We start from the raw sequence: 15,954 nt of genomic DNA, 5'->3' as shown, positions 1-15,954 counted from the left end.
ATTGCCTTCCCCTTACAGACAGCTACTTTAGACTAACTCTGCATTTCCTGGCCCCTACCACCATCAATGTAAAATGTGAGAAAGGATCCCACTTATTAACCTTTTTCAGGGCTCCAGTGGTGAGTGAAGATCTCAATTTATTTCCCTTGTTGCTGTGGCTGCAGGGGAAGAGGCAAAAAGGGGGCAGGGAGACAGACTGAGATTGCTGTTTTGCACTCATGCACACCCCAATCAACACTTCAAGAGTTATGGCTAGAAACTCGAAGATTTTGTGTTTCTTTCTGCAAAAATTTTGAGGAGGAAGGAGACAAAAGCCAAGAGACCCAAACCTCTCCAGTTTTTTGAAGGCAGACAAGGGAAGAGAATTATATGTTAAAAGTAAAAGGTGACTGAAAAATGATTTAAAATGCTCACAGTAGGGGGCAGGAGACACAAGGTTAAATGCTGGGGTTTTGAAGTGGGGAAAGAATTACATGGTGGAGAGCGGGAATTATTAACTGCTGGGATGGGAAGAACAGAGTGAAAAGTGAGGGCTGGGACAGGGGAATTCAGGGATGAAATGGTGGGGTGAGGAATATAAAGAGGGTGCAGCGGATTAACTGATGTGGGGAGAACAGGTGAGACGATAAAATAGTTGGGGAGAAAGAAGCACACACAAAGGGATGGTCAGTAAAAGGTGATGAACTGGGGTCTAGAAGTGGTCTATCTGGGAAAGAACAAGCCAGAATTAATTGATATTTCTGAACAGAAGTCAATTGGAATGACTTGAAGGGGTAAATTGGGACAAGCAGAGAATGGATGGGGAAGGAGGAGCACCTCAAAAAACTGGACTATGAAGGACCAAAAAGGGAAAATTAATGGCTTGGGTTCAAAAAAGGAGGGACATGGAGATGGGTGGTTGGTTGAATGAGGGAAAGACTTGGAAGCAGCCAAAGTTAGGGATTACCCTTTTCTTACCCATTTCAACACACACTTAAAAAAATCACAAGCTCTACCATCCACCCACACTGCTTTTCTTTTCCTAGTAGCTTGTAATATAAAGAAGCAAGAGATGGAAGTGTGAAAAATAAGTAATGCGGCCAACAACAGTACTTATTCTTATGTACAGGGAGAGGAGTTAAGAGTTTTTGCCCCACTAGGACTGCCAACACTCACTTCCTGCTATCAAACCATTGGGAAAAGTACAGCACATGCTCCTCAGAAAACTAGGGCCCCCAATAAAAGCTAGTGCCCACACCCAGCGAGCAACTAGTAAATCCTACACATTCAGCAAGTGCTTTAATAGTGATATAGTAGAATATCAGAGTTACAAACACCTCTGGGATGGAGGTTATTCATAACTCTGAAACGTTTGTAATTCTGAGCAAAACAGTTCTTTCAAAAGCTGATAACTGAATATTGATTTAATACAGCTTTGAAACTTTAAAATGCTTTTAGCTATCAACTTTAATGAAACAAGCACAGAAAATTTACTTGTTGATTTTCTAATTTTTTTAAGTATTTTACCTTTAACACAGTACTATATGGTATCTGCTTTATTTATTTAGGTTTCGGCTGCTGCCTAACTGCATACTTCCAATTCTAAATGAGGTATGTGGTTAACCAGTCACTTCGTAACTCTGATGTTCGTAACTCTGAGGTTCTGCTGTCAAAAAATGTTTACCAATTTCTATTTCTCTGTTTTCTTGCCAGATGTCACATATGTAAACATAACTTAAAAAGCATTTCTGTTTAAATATCTGGTGTAACAGATCAGGATTTTTTTAAAATGCATAAGGTCTTATTTTAACCTCATAGTATTCCTTGCACAGCATCAGTGACTCTTATCTTTTCTAGCAAGGAGCTAGAGATAACTCACCCAATGCATCAGCTAAAAGGGTCTCAGGGAGAGTGACACATGGCATGATCCCTCAAGAGAATTTAATGTAACTTTACATAATTTTAACTTCTATAGCAGGAAAACAAATCTACTTTCAAACATATACACTAACTTGTCAGTGTCCAAAACTAATGGGTCAATCTAACAAACTGTCAGTTTTAGGACCTTGCACAGATATACAAAGCTATTCTGCTGACTCACCTGGCAGAGAGGCCAAGTGGGTTCTATTGTGTGCCCTTCAAGCACCGTAAAGGATTTGAGCTAAAGTAGAAGGAACTAGAATAGGAATAAAGGAGTTCTGTGGAAAACACTGCTAGAACAGACCAGTACTGGTTAAAGCTGGCTTGTTACTGTAACTATAAATAAATGAAAAAAGGAAAAGCTTAAGTTTGGATTATATCCTTGCCTCATGAACTATATTAGTAGCAAATGCCAGATACTTACAATTACAGTGTGCTTGTCTTTATGCTAACATAAATGCAGAATGATTCTACAAATTTAAATACTATCCCATATATAACTATAACAGGGCAATAAAGCTAACCAAAAGCTAACTCTTTTAGTCCTTAACACCAGAAATGTAACATTATAAAGACTACAAAGTGCTACATTTCTGCTGCTTTGTTTTGTTGGAGAACAGACTAACACCACTACCTCTCTGTTACTATTCTTCTAGTCCTTACTTAGGCAAAACTCACATTGAGTTTGAGCAGCAGTTGCTGGATTTGGTCCCAAATTACTGGCAAGATATCAAAAAGGCAAATATTTTTTTAATGTACTCTTGATTCTTCATATAGTACAAAAATGAAAAATCCTCCACATACTATTTCCTGTACGCTAGAGCATTTCAGAAATAGTATGTTTATGAAACTCATGTTTTTCAAATAGTGTCTTAAGAGGAAAAGAGAAATTGGAAGCGTTAAAGAAGATGTAGGTTCTTTAAATGGTAACAGTCTTTTAATGGCATCATGGAAGAGAGCAGCGGCCCCTCAAAAACACAGCTGCAAGGGAGAAAACAACGTGTGCCATCTAGGAGAAGAAAAACACAAACAAGGTAAGGATTAGGTCAGGACCCTAATTTTACCACACTTAGGATGCAATAATGAAATACTTTGCATAGTTATGTTTTTTTAAAAGTCAGAGATTTGCATGACAGGAAACAAAACCTTTGAAACTTTCATGTGAACTATATTTTTAAAAATCCAGGTACATAGCATTATGGGCCAAATTTAGATTTAGAAACACAGACATTACCATCCTGGAAGGGGCAACTGGTGAGGGGAGCCGTGGGGGCCAAAGGCCACATGACCTCTGCCACCAGCCTGAGGACAGGTTGGGACAACTGACTACCTCAGGCCCAGCCTCTCCCTGCTCTGCCCTCTCCCAACCTCTTCCCTCAACTGATGCAGCCTGCAGGAATAGCAGGGCTGGGGTTCCACTTCCCCGACACTCACCAACAGCAGCAGGGGAAATGGAGCAACATGGCCACAACTCACCCTACTTCCCCAGCCACGCTGCTCTGCTTCCAGCGCGCGAGCAGAGAGTCAGTCCCACCCCTTCCCCAAGCAACACTCCAGGAGCCAGAGGAGCAAGCGAGTGGGGCCCACATTGCCCCACTTCCCCCACCACTGCCAGTAAGTGCAGGCTAGGGGCGATGCCACCTGTGGGTGCCAGACACAAATTGCCGCCCCTGCTAGTGCCCCCAGACACCTGGCGACTCTGGCCCTGCTGACTGCTGGCAGCCCCTTCTGCCTATGTCATTTGGAGGGGGCGGGGCATGTGGCCACTTGTGCGCGCACACACACAGTTGAGTTGCCCTTGCTTCCTGAATCAAACCCAAGCTCAGTATTTTGTCTCCAAAAGTGAACAGCACCAGATGCTTCAGAGGAAGATATAAGAATTCTGCAATAGGAAAATGGGGGTGGGGGAAGAAATGGCTCACACATTGGGTCTCCAGCTAATTTCTAGCAGCTAGCAATGGGCTTGAGTGCCAAAGCATATGGTTTTAATAGCCTTTCCAAGACTTTTGTTAGCTTTGAGTATCACTCTGGATGTTCTGGTTAGCCATATCAATGTCCAATCCCTTTTAAAATTGCAATGCGCCTCCTAATGTTCCCCAATATGCCGTTGGCCTTATTGGCGACAAGGGCACACTGTTGACTCATACCCAGCCTTTCATCCACCATAATCCCTAGGTCCCTTTCCACTGTACTACTGCTTAGCCAGTCAGTCCCTAGCCTGTAACAATATTTGGGATTCTTCCATCCCAAGCGCTGGACTCTACACTTCTCCTTGTTGAACCACACCAGACTTCTTTTGGCCCAGTCCTCCATTTTATCCAGGTCATTTTGGATCCTATCTCTACCCCCTAATGCATCTGCTGCTCCCACTAGCTTGGAGTCATTGGCAAACTTGCTGAGGGTGCAATCCAGTCCCTCATCCAGGTCATTAATAAAGATGTTGAACAACACTGGCCCCAGAACCAAGTCTTGGGGCACTCCACTTGAAACCAACCCACTGTCCAGATATTGAGCCATTGATCACTACCTGTTGGGCCCAACCGTCAAGCCAGCTGTCTATCCATCTTACAGTCCATGTATCCAATCCATACGTCCTTAATTTATGGGCAAGAATGTTGTGGGAGACTATATCAAAAGCTTTGCTGAAGTCAAGGTGTATCACATCCACTGACTTCCCCATGTCCACAGAGCCTGTTACCTGATCATAGAAGCTAATCAGATTGGTCAGGCACGACTTGGCCTTGGTGAATCCATGTTGACTACTTTTGATCACTTTCCCCTCTTCCAAGTGCTCCAAAATGGATTCCTTGAGGATCCCTTCCATTATTTATACTCCTCCTTAGTCATCTGTCCAAGTTTCCACTTCTTATATGCATCCTTTTTGAGTTTAAGCTGACCAAGGATTTCCCTGTTAAGCCAAGCTGGTTGTCTACCATATTTGTGTTTCCTACTACGCAGTGGGACTGTTTGTTCCTGTGTCTTCAGTAAGACTTCTTAAAAATACCACGAGTTCTGAACTCTTTTACTCTTCATCTTTGTTTCCCAGGGGATCCTGCCCATCAGTTCTCTCAGGAGTCGAACTCTGCTCTTTTGAAATCATGGGCCTGTACATTACTGCTCACCTTTCTTCCTTTTGTAAGGATCCTGAAATCTTCCATCTCATGATCACTGCAGCCCAGGTTGCCACACACTTCTATTTCTCCTACTAGTTCTTCCCTGTTTGCGAACAGCAAGTCAAGTTGTGCACGGCCCCTCATCGGTTCCATCAGCACTTGTACCTGGAAGTTATCCCTAACAATGTCCAAAAATTTTCTGTGTGCTGTTGTATTAGGCTCCCAACAAATGTCCGGGTAATGAAAGTGTCCCATGAGAACCAGGACCTGTGATTTGGAAGCTTCTCTTAGCTGTCTGAAGAAATCCTCATCTACCTCATCTCCCTCATCTGGCGGCCTACAGCAGACACCAACTACAGCATCACGGCTACGTCTATACTAGCCCCTTCTTTTCGAAGGGGGCATGGTAAATAAGCGAGGTCGGAAGATGCTAATGAGGCACTGCCATGAATATGCAGTGCCTCATTAGCATAAGGGTGGCCACGCACACTTCAAAAGTGCCACTTTTGGATCATTTGCCGCCCATGTAGATGGGGTCCTTTCAAAAGCCCCTTATTCCTGTTTGGTTTTAGGAACCAATTGGCTTTTCTCCCTCCTTATACTGGAGCTCTGTAGCATCAGTCATAATGCTCTCTCACATAGAGCGTAACTCCTCCTCCTTTTCTGCCCTGCCTGTCCTCCCTAAACAGTTTATTCGCTTCCATGACCATGCTCCAGTTATGCAAATCATCCCGGCAAGTCTCTGTTATTCTCTACTGTGTGCATAATGAATAGCACTGTGGTCTATGTGCACTGAAGGACCAGTCCTTCTCCCATAAAATCCATGGCAAAAAATCACTTTAAACATGCTGGATCAGACACCAGCATCCTGATCCCAAAATCTGCCAAGATTCAAAGGTCTACACCATGTGGAACAGCTCGTAGGAGCAGCTCCTGCGAAAGACAAAGCTACTTGACTCCTGGCTCAGCCCTACAAATTGCTGAGCATCTTTGATTCTGCAGGACATCAACAGGCGATATGAATATTTAGCATTTTATAAAACTAAACCCTCAATCTACCATATACAGTATGGACAGTGAATGAGACTAATGAAAACACTTGTCAGTGTTTTGAAAATAGAATATAAAAAGCCTTTCACAATTTCAGCTAAATAGAATGAGTGATAAAAAGGTTGGAAGACATGCCAGTTGGGGCTACAAGAACAAAGAAACACTCTTAAATATTGGCATAAAGTCACTGTGAAATGTGCACACATTGCGTGCATGGCCTGACGCATTCTTACAAGAGGCGTGAAGCTCTGCCTTATTTCATGATTGACACAGTCAGTGTTTGTTCCTAATGTGAAACTACTAAAAACCAGTACCCCTGCTCCAGTGGCCCCAAGTAACTTTTAAAGGCACATCACACAAACGAAAAACAGATAGCCCAAAGCACTTTTGAATTAACTATTCCCCTCTAAGACATATTTGTGCCACCTGACTTCTGCACCAAAAATGTTTGAAGTTTGCATGTGTTTTTGCAGCTTTTATTTTTTTGCTTTTAAAGAAGTGATTGAACCACTTTTAGTAACCCATAATAAAAAAATAAGAGTCAGGCAGGGACAAAATTTTAGTCTGAAAGGTGAGTGTTTTGGAGCGTAAGAAGTGCATAAAACCAGATTTTGTCTAAGCGTTTGCACTGTAAACATTCACAATTGTGAGGCGCACGCCACCTGAAATCAAACATGATCAATAGAGACTTCAAAACATTATACATCAAAGCTTTGCTGTGCAGAGATCTCAAATGCCCATCATTTTTTTTAAATCTCACTTTTAATTTAACTCTTTGACTACCTGCTTTACATGATCAGTCTGTCTGTACATACCACAATTATGGTCTATCTCCTGCCTGAGACGGACTAGACATGATTCCCTTCAGGGCATGGTACAGCTAGGTTATTTCTCCAGCTCCGCCCAGCCACAGAAGTATACTGATTCTGACTGACTTTAATGGGAGCAAAAGGAGCACAGCACCTAACAGGTTTGGGCCAAGTCACGGAATAACTAAACCCAGAATAAATCTCAATCTTTTTTTAAAAATTACTGAAACCAGCTGGACCATGTTCAGACATGTTTATTTTGATATAAAATGTTGTGAACTTTAATTTCTCCATTGGCTCTGAAGTGTAAAAAGACAAATCGACAAATAATTCGTTTAACCAGTAGTTACTAAAAGCATTTAAGATGTGTCCCATTACAAGGACATAGTTGTTCAGTTTCACAATTTCCTAATTTTATAGGATGATTTTAAAAATTAGAGAAATTAAGCCAAATTTATTCCTAATATAATGCCACTGACAAGTTTGTTTACACAGCTTGATTCTTGCAGCTCCATGTGCTTAGTGACATCAATGCACTCATGCCCTGCTCAGGATGCCCACATGCACACTTCCTTCTACTCCTTAAAGGAACAGTATCTCATTAAGTTGAAAATGAGACAGTCTCAACTATGCTGAACCCTATGCTGTCCAGAGTCGCAAAAATAACCCAGCTGTTGTGTAGCCAGAGATAGAAGTGATATAATAAATTTAAACACTGCCACAGTTTATGTCTATTTGTAACTAGCCAAATGTCTACCATGTGTAACTCCACTGACTTCTGCTGTGTTACACCAGGGATGAATGTGGGCTATTTTTCATACCATGTCTTTTTGAGATCATAGAGATGTAAATTATAAATATTAACCTCTGCCCCCTCCCACACAATCCACCTGGCCCCAATCAATGCCTCTCAGACAAGCCACCTGGCCCCAATCAATTCTATCCAGTAAATTGCCCTACTCCCTCCAAATTCCCTGAAGACCAACAGTAAATTGTTGGGACAAGATCTTGCCCCAGCCTTCACAAGCCATTCTATGTTCAGCTTCCTTTCAACCTCCCCCTCACCCAACTCCTAATTCATGCAGTCCCCAAACCATCTGCCTCACTTTATTTCTCCAGGTAGGGAATGAAGCAGTTCCTCCTAGAGGCCAACAACAAACTTCTAAGGGAGTCCCAAGTCTTCTTCCTTTTCTACTACCAAAGCACCCTTCTACCTAAGATATTTTTGATACTCCTCCACTACTGGTTGTGGAGAAGCAGCAATAGGAACTATGTACTTGTGACACACAATTAAGAAGACTGGCAGGAGCGCCTGTTCCCCTGATGAGCCTCCATCTCAGCATTTACTCTGAAGTGTCTCAATGTGAGAAGCTTCAATGGCCACATAAGCAAATGGCTGGCTCACTAACCTCATGTTTTAGCAGTCTGAAAGCAGCCCTACAGGCATGTTGTTATCCTTCTCCAGCTGCCTGTTACGGTGAGCTTCTGAAAGGAGAGGCCTCGCAGAGCACAAGGGCAGATAGCTTGTTCTTTCTTAGTTAGTGCTAGGGGGTGTTTTATTGCAGTGTAAAATACTTGCCAGTTCCAAAAACAAGCATTTGGCCCTACTTTTTCTAAAGAGAAAGAGGTGGGGATTTGTTTGTGTAAGAGGTAAAAAAAGTAGTCATATGGTCTCTGGCTACGATCGTAAGTCTTCTCATGGAGAGGGGAGCCAAACAATGGATCAAATTAGGCTTTCACTTACAGTGATAGAAATCGGGAGAGACTCCACACCCATCCATGGACTTACACAGTTGGGAATCAATGAAGAGGCCAGAATTTGCCTCCGAACTTTTCGAGAGAGAGGAAAAAACACGCCAGAATTACTTAGACTAACCCCAACCCGCGTTACAGGCAACAGCCAAAGGATGCTGCATGGCCGGGCCGTTCCCTTCCCTTCCTTTCCAAAGCACAGGAGAGCCGAAACGCCTGGTCAGAATCCCTTTAATTGTTCCCTGCCCTTCCAGGGACACTTAAGGCACCTCTGCTCGCCTGGCGGGGTTTTCCAGCACTCTCTTGACTACGATACGGCAAACAAGGCAGCAGTGCCGACGGAGCCCAGCCTGCCCCAGTCCCTTAGCCAACAGTCTTTCGTTTCAATACTCGCCAACATTTCTCCCCCACCCCCCACGTCCGTGCAGAGCGCTCCGGCCCGTAAGAAAACTGCCCAGACAGCTCACCGACTCGCTGTGAGTTTTACGAGCGGCTCGCTCGCCTGGGTGTCCCTGTTTGCACTTTCCACGTCTCTCCTAGGGAGGCTGCAGCTAAACTTGGGAACTACCGAAGGAGTCGTTGCTGGTCTCCAATCGCGCGGCTAAAGGGGGCTCCCGGCACGAAAAGGAGCTTCGCCGCCCCTCGGGGCACGTTAGCCGCTCCACGTCTTGACCCCAGATACATACCAAGGCTGTTGCATTGTCAGCAGGGCGCTAACAGGAAAGGGCGATCCGGGCACGGCTGGGCGAGCCGCAGCGGGAGAGGAGCAAGTGGAGTTCCATGGCTCGTGCAGCTTGGCGCGTCCCTCCAAGCATCCAGCTCGGAGCGCAAAGTAAGCCCCGTGCGGAATAGTAGCAGCGGGGAATAAAACGTGCTCTCCCCGGAAGGCTGGCCTCGCCCCAAGCCAGACCCTGGGGGAGGCTCGGCTATGCTCTCGCTGGACCTAGCCCTCCTCGTAGAACGCAAAACGCGAGCTGGATCTCCCCTCGCTGGAGTGGGATTCCTTGCCCTGCCCTTTTTGGTCTTTTTAGGCAGAACTCTGCCCTTTTCTCTCTTGTTATAGGAAAATGAAGGCGAAATAGCTGAGAATACCAGATACAACGACAACGGTCCCACAATAGAAGAGTTGCCTTCAGTGAAAGTGAAATTGCCCTCTGTTTATAGCATCTTTGGGAAAAATGGGAAAGACCTAATGGGTTCTGTTTGGCCACCTCCTGGGGCCTCTGCAGGTTTGTCCCCTAGACTTTGTTTCTAAACAGAAGTTTGCTACCAGTGCATAGTGGCTTTGACCTAAAAACAGACACTGAAAAACATTTCAGACCCATCCTTCTGGCTTCAGTTTTTTTTAAAAAGTGCAAAACTAATTATTTTGTGAAGTATGGAGTGAAAGGTTATCGTTCCATAATTAAAATTCATCACCTCTGAGGTGTGTGATGCCCAATGTACATGTAGAAATCTTGAATTTATTAGATCTAAGGGCTCAGTGCTCTGGATTGGTATTCAAGATTGTGTGATTGTTCGTTTTAAAACATTGCCCTGTTATTTTTAATGCAACCAGGAAGGGAATGTGCATATTCCAATTAAATAGGCATCTGTGCATACATGGCCCATAGTGGAACCAGCATCATAATGGCAGCTCATCCAGAGATGCTGAATTGATAGGCCACAGAGAAAGTGAAGCTGCTGAAGTCAGCCCTCCAAAATCCTTCACAGTCAGTCCTGAGGGAAACCTGATGCCCTGTTTTATACTCCAGTCACTGTTGTGAGATAGCTATGGTGCTGCAGATGCTTCCCACAGTGGGGGAAGGAGTTTTTTTGTCACCATAAATCATGGGCTGTCCACTAAGTTCACCACTCACCATGTGGGGAATAGCAAACTGTGTTGTGGCTAATACAGGAGTGGCCAGCCCACTGTTCTAGAGCTGCATGCGGCTTCTGGAGCCTTTCAATGCCGCTCCTCCTCAGAGCCACAAGCAGGGAGGGTCATCCACTTGGTGGGAGAAGTGCATGGCGGCCCTGGAGGTAACTCTAGTGAGTCGCCAGCATTGAATTAGAATGGTGGGCTAGGGGTGCCTGGCTCTTGAGGGGGAGAAGGGCATGTACTTAAATGGGGGCTAAGAGTGTCTGGCTCTGAGGGAAGGGAGAGCATTTATTTGGAATGTGTGAGGAGGTAATATACTGTGGTGAATATGTAAAGATGACAACCATAAGTGTGACAATCTTTGAATTCCAATTGGACACTGCTACTGTAAATAATCCACCTCTTCAAGTCTTCACTGCAGATGGTCAACTTTTAAGTGTACGCAACACCATAATATCTTCCTATTGTTGCCTCAGACATTTTGTCAAACTGGAAAGTGAGCCATGCTCTTTAATGTGTCTCTAAATTTAGGATTCAGCTATTTCTGTTTATTCCTTGAAAAGTGCTCTTTTGATAGCAAGGCTGGGAAATACCTGGCACATCATATAATAAAATGGGGAGGGTGATATATTGCCATACATTGTACTTATGAACAAGATAACTGCATATGAAGTGATGGGGATTGATTCCATGTGTTGTATTTGTGAATGAAATGATAGCTTATGTAATAGGGAGAGGGACGTGGCAAGAACTGTAGATTTACAGTATGACATATGGCTTGAAATAGACAAAAGTATTAAGAAGGAGTGTTTCAATTCAGCCTACCATTTGTCCCTGAATTGGTGTATTTATCTTTGTTATCTGAAATAAACTTTATATGATGTGATGCACTAATGATAATAACATTTGTTTATAAATAAGTCTTTATTTTTTAACATTAATTAGAAAAAATATAAAATTGTTGTCAGCCAGGCTACCTGCCATTAACATACCAAAACATCAGTTACAAACTGACTACAGAACTAACTAATAAAACAAAGTGGATAAACAAAACTTTGATCAATTAAATCAATGCCACAAGTAAACCTCTTCTGTTGCATGTTCTCTTGTATTTCTTTCCCTTCTTTCCACAGTTAGCATACACTTGGGCTGTGTCTACACTAGCATTGCACTTTCAAAAGATGCAGGCAAATAAGAGGAATTGAAAATGCAAATGAGGTGCAGATTTACATAGCTGATGCCTCATTTGCATGTTCTCCTTTCAAAAGATCTTTTGAAAGAAAAAAAAAACAGTGTAGTTGTGGCTCTTTTGAAAGTAAACCATTTTCAAAAGAACCTTATTTTGGATTTATCTTATTTGCATGCCTCTTTCAAAAGCGCAATGCTAGTGTAGACACAGCCTTGCTGTTGTTGCTATGGGGTGGATGCATTCCAGAGGGGAGGTATCTGCAAGAAAATGAAAGCATGTAGGGGGTTGAACAGGGGTGGAGGTATGCAGCAGGGATGGAGGATTACATGAAGCATATTTACCCTATCCAGCTGCAACTCCCGCTTCCATGGGCCATAAAACCATGGAATTGACCAAAGCATTCCTGTCTGTAGTACACAGTACTGTGAACGGAACTCTGTATATAGTTCAGGTTCAGGGCCTGCACTCTGATGGCTATAAGCATAAGCAGACTCTTGGAAAGGTCGTTCTGCTGGATGCTAGCTTCCTGCCTCAGTCAGTGCACCTGTTCCAGAAACTGCACTGAAACCCTCTCCTTGTACACTGAAATCCTCTAATAACAGAGAGATAGCCTTGTTAATCTGTATTCTAACTAAACAAACCAGCTGTTATGTAGCACTTGAAAGACCAGTTTGCCTTCCCTCTTGTCATGAACCCTCTTCCCGCTGCTACTGCACCTGCTTGTTGGTCCTGTCCAGAACATCCTTCATACATTCATTATGAAAAAGCATCTGTTTGAACTGCTCTGTGACTGTTTGGTATCATAAGCTGCTTCTGTGAGCCTCCACTGCTGAGTTGGAAGGGCCATCAGAAGGCAATGAAAGCAGAACTCAAACAATCCATTATTGTTTCAGTGCTTCAGAACAGGGTCAGAATATCTATAGGTAAATGTGCCTTTTGGAATCTCAAAGCCAAAAAATTATATTTTGGAAAACTGAGCTTCAGTATATTCTGAGAGGAACACAAGATTTCCCAGAAGCAGAATGATTTAAACTCAGTTAATCACAGTGGACAGACTACACAAACAATGGGAAATTACAATTTACTATTGCTTTTTGTTTAAACATTGCCGACTTGCTGTCCTTTGAGTGGGAGGAGAGCCATGGCTTGCTACACAGCGGCTCAGGTGTGAGACTCTCCCTCACATCCTCTGCAATAAAGCAGTAAAGTAGCACTTTAAAGACTAACAACATAATTTATTAGGCGATGAGCTTTCGTGGGACAGACCCACTTCTTCAGACCATAGCCATACCAGAACAGACTCAATATTTAAGGCACAGAGAACCAAAATTAGTAATCAAGGTGGACAGATCAGAAAAAAAATTATCAAGGTGAGCAAATCAGAGAGTGCGGGGGGAGTCAAGAATTAGATTAAGCCAAGTATGCAAAACAGCCCCTATAATGACCCAGAAAATTCGTATCCTGGTTCAAACCACAGGTTAATGTGTCAAATTTGAATACATTAACCTGTGGTTTGAACCAGGATGCGAATTTTCTGGATCATTATAGGGGCTCTTGTGCATACTTGGCTTAATCTAATTCTTGACCTCCCCCGCCCCGGCCCCTCTACTCTCTGATTTGCTCACCTTGATAATTTTTTTTCTGATTTGTCAACCTTGATTACTAATTTTGGTTCTCCATCCCTTAAATATTAAGTCTATTCTAGTATGGCTACGGTCTGAAGAAGTGGGTCTGTCCCACAAAAGCTCACCTAATAAATTATTTTGTTAGTCTTTAAAGTGCTACTTTACTGCTTTTTTGTTTTGATAGTATATAGACTAGCATGGCTTTCTCTCTGTTACTATCCTCTGCAATGAAGACTGAAACAAATAATTAATTTAGCTTCTCGACAGTGGCTTTGTCTTCCTTGAATGTTTCTTCAGCGCCTCTATCATCCAACAGCCACAGAAACAGATGGTCAGTCTTCCTGCTTCTGATGTACTTAAAAAAGTGGGTGTTACTTTTTAAGTCTTTCACCAGTTGCTCTTCGAAATCTTTTTTAGCTTGTATACAAATACTTTTAATCTCGACTTGCTGTAATTTATGCTCCTTTCCATTTTTCTTTATAGGATTTTACTTTCAATTTTTAAATGATGACGTTTTGCCTCTTTTACTCTGTTGTGTAGCCATGGTGGCACTTTCAGTCAGCTTATTGTTGTCCTCTTATACACTTAATTTGAAGCTCTGTTATGGTGGTTTTTAAAAGTTGAGCCCCATGCAGCTCTCAGGCATTTCACTTTGGTTAGTGGTAGTATTAGTAAGCCTCTTCCACTCCTACATCTTGAAACATGGGCAACCATTTGCCAGCATCGCCTTTCCTGGGTGTTCTTTTCCAATTCTAACCAGGTGTATCCCATCTTTTTAGCGTCTGCCTTGGGGTCTCTATGCTAAGCATTTCTTGGGTGCCCTCTTTTCCTTTTTCCTTGTGGGTTCCAACTTAAGGCTTGTCTTGTGATGTTGCTGGTTGGTTTTCTAAGGGTATGTCCAATCCATTGCCATCTTTTCTTCCTAATTTCCTCTTCAACAGGAAGTTGTAGAGTCAGTTGCCGCAGGTCTTGGTTGTTGACGGTGTATGGCCAGTGGATCCAGAGGATTTTATGGAGGCAGTTATTGATAAATGTCTGGATTTTTTTTTGATAGTCCTCTTTGTTGTTTTCCAAGTTTCGGCTCCATATATTAGGACTGATTTGACATTGGAGTTGAATAATCTGATCTTAGTCTGAGTTCTCATCTGCTTAGAATTTCAGATTATTTTCAAGAGAAGAAAAGCAGTTCTTGCTTTCCCAATCCTTGTTCTCTTATAAGCACTAATGCCCCCCTCTTTATCGATGATGCTGACCAGGTATGTGAAGACCTCAACTTCTCCTAGCAACCTGCTGCCAAGTATCACTGTCTCTGTGCTACAGGTGTTGATTTTTCAAGATCTTAGGTTTTCCCTTGTGGATGTTCAAGCCAACTGTAGCTGAGGAGTTGGCAAGATCTGATGTCTTCTCTTGCATTTGTTGGTGGCTGTGGGACAGAAGTGCCAGACTGTCAGTGAATTCCAGGTTGTCCAGCTGGGTCCACAGTGTCCACTGAATCCCATTTCTTTTTCCTGCTATTGTCATCTTCGTGACTGAGTCTATCACCAGAAGAAAGAGGAATGGTAAGAACAAGCAGGCTTGATGGACTCCGGTCTTCACTTCAAAGCTCCTTGTGAACTGTCCCCCATAGTAAACTTTGCAGGTCACTCCTTCATAAGAGTTCTTAATGAGGCTGACTAACTTGTTGCCAGAGCAGCTGCCAGAGGGTTTCCCTGCGTATGCTGTCAAAGCGTTATCATAGTTGATGAAGTTGATGGTGAATTCCTTTCTACAGATTGCTCCAATATGATTTGTAATGTTACAATCTGGTCAATGCATGACCTATTCTTTTGAAAGTCTGCTTGCTGGTCTTTCAGCTCTGGGTCCACTGTGTTTTTCATTCTTTCCAGGATGATACTGTTGTAGATCTTTCCTGGCACTGACAGAAGTGTGATTGCTGCATAGTTCTCACAGCTGCTTATAATGTCCATTTATCTAGCTTCCTCCTTTTAGTATAGCTCCCCTTTTGAACTTAAATGCTACTGTGGCATAGACAACACATGGGGCAGGGGGAGGGGCACAGCCTCAGAATAGCTCAAGTCTCACCTCTCCATCCTATCGGCAGTCCTCTCTCTTCTGGAAAGCAGGCACCTGCCTTTTGGGAAAGCAGCAGCCCTTCTATGCAGCTCCCACCTGTACCTCTACTTCTCTCCCAGACCAGTAACAGAGAGAAAGCCGTGCTAATCTATATACTATCAAAACAAAAAAGCAGTAAAGTAGCACTTTAAAGACTAACAGACCAGACCAGTGCAGCTCACTTGCTCAGCTGCTCTGCAGGGAGAGTCTCGACTGCACCACAGGATGGCAATCTAATAAGGCATGTGACCCCAAATAATCCCCTTTTCCCCTCCCTACCACATGTCAGTGTGTACTGAAGGGAACTCCTAAGGAATTTCCAAGAAGGATATTAAATTTAATTATGTTATGGTAGCTCTTATCAAGTAGTTCAGAGATGTTGAGAAAACGACTAGTGAATTAAGGCAAGGCACTTCTGAATTCTCGTCCTTGTTGCTGTGTTCTTAGACAAGTCAGCTACTTTGCTTCACTTCCTAACAATGGGCAAATCATTTTAAAAACTACTGAATTATTTGTTTGGAAATGTCAGTACATTTGTGAAATA

The 15,954-nt window shown here is 43.1% G+C and overlaps 1 protein-coding gene across 1 annotated transcript in view; it reads right to left on the bottom strand.

Moving 5' to 3' along the window:
- The window catches only part of TET1 (tet methylcytosine dioxygenase 1), a 123,455-nt gene extending 114,042 nt beyond the window's left edge, over window positions 1-9,413 (bottom strand). The window contains exon 1 of the mRNA XM_075000226.1: window positions 9,310-9,413. The gene's annotated coding sequence lies outside the window, so the exon portion shown is untranslated. The remainder of the gene's footprint in view (window positions 1-9,309) is intronic.
- Window positions 9,414-15,954: the final 6,541 nt, after the last annotated feature.

This window comes from Carettochelys insculpta, chromosome 7, assembly GCF_033958435.1.
Source record: "Carettochelys insculpta isolate YL-2023 chromosome 7, ASM3395843v1, whole genome shotgun sequence".
Classification (NCBI taxonomy): Eukaryota; Metazoa; Chordata; order Testudines; family Carettochelyidae; genus Carettochelys; species Carettochelys insculpta.
This window is presented reverse-complemented; position numbering and strand designations above follow the sequence as displayed.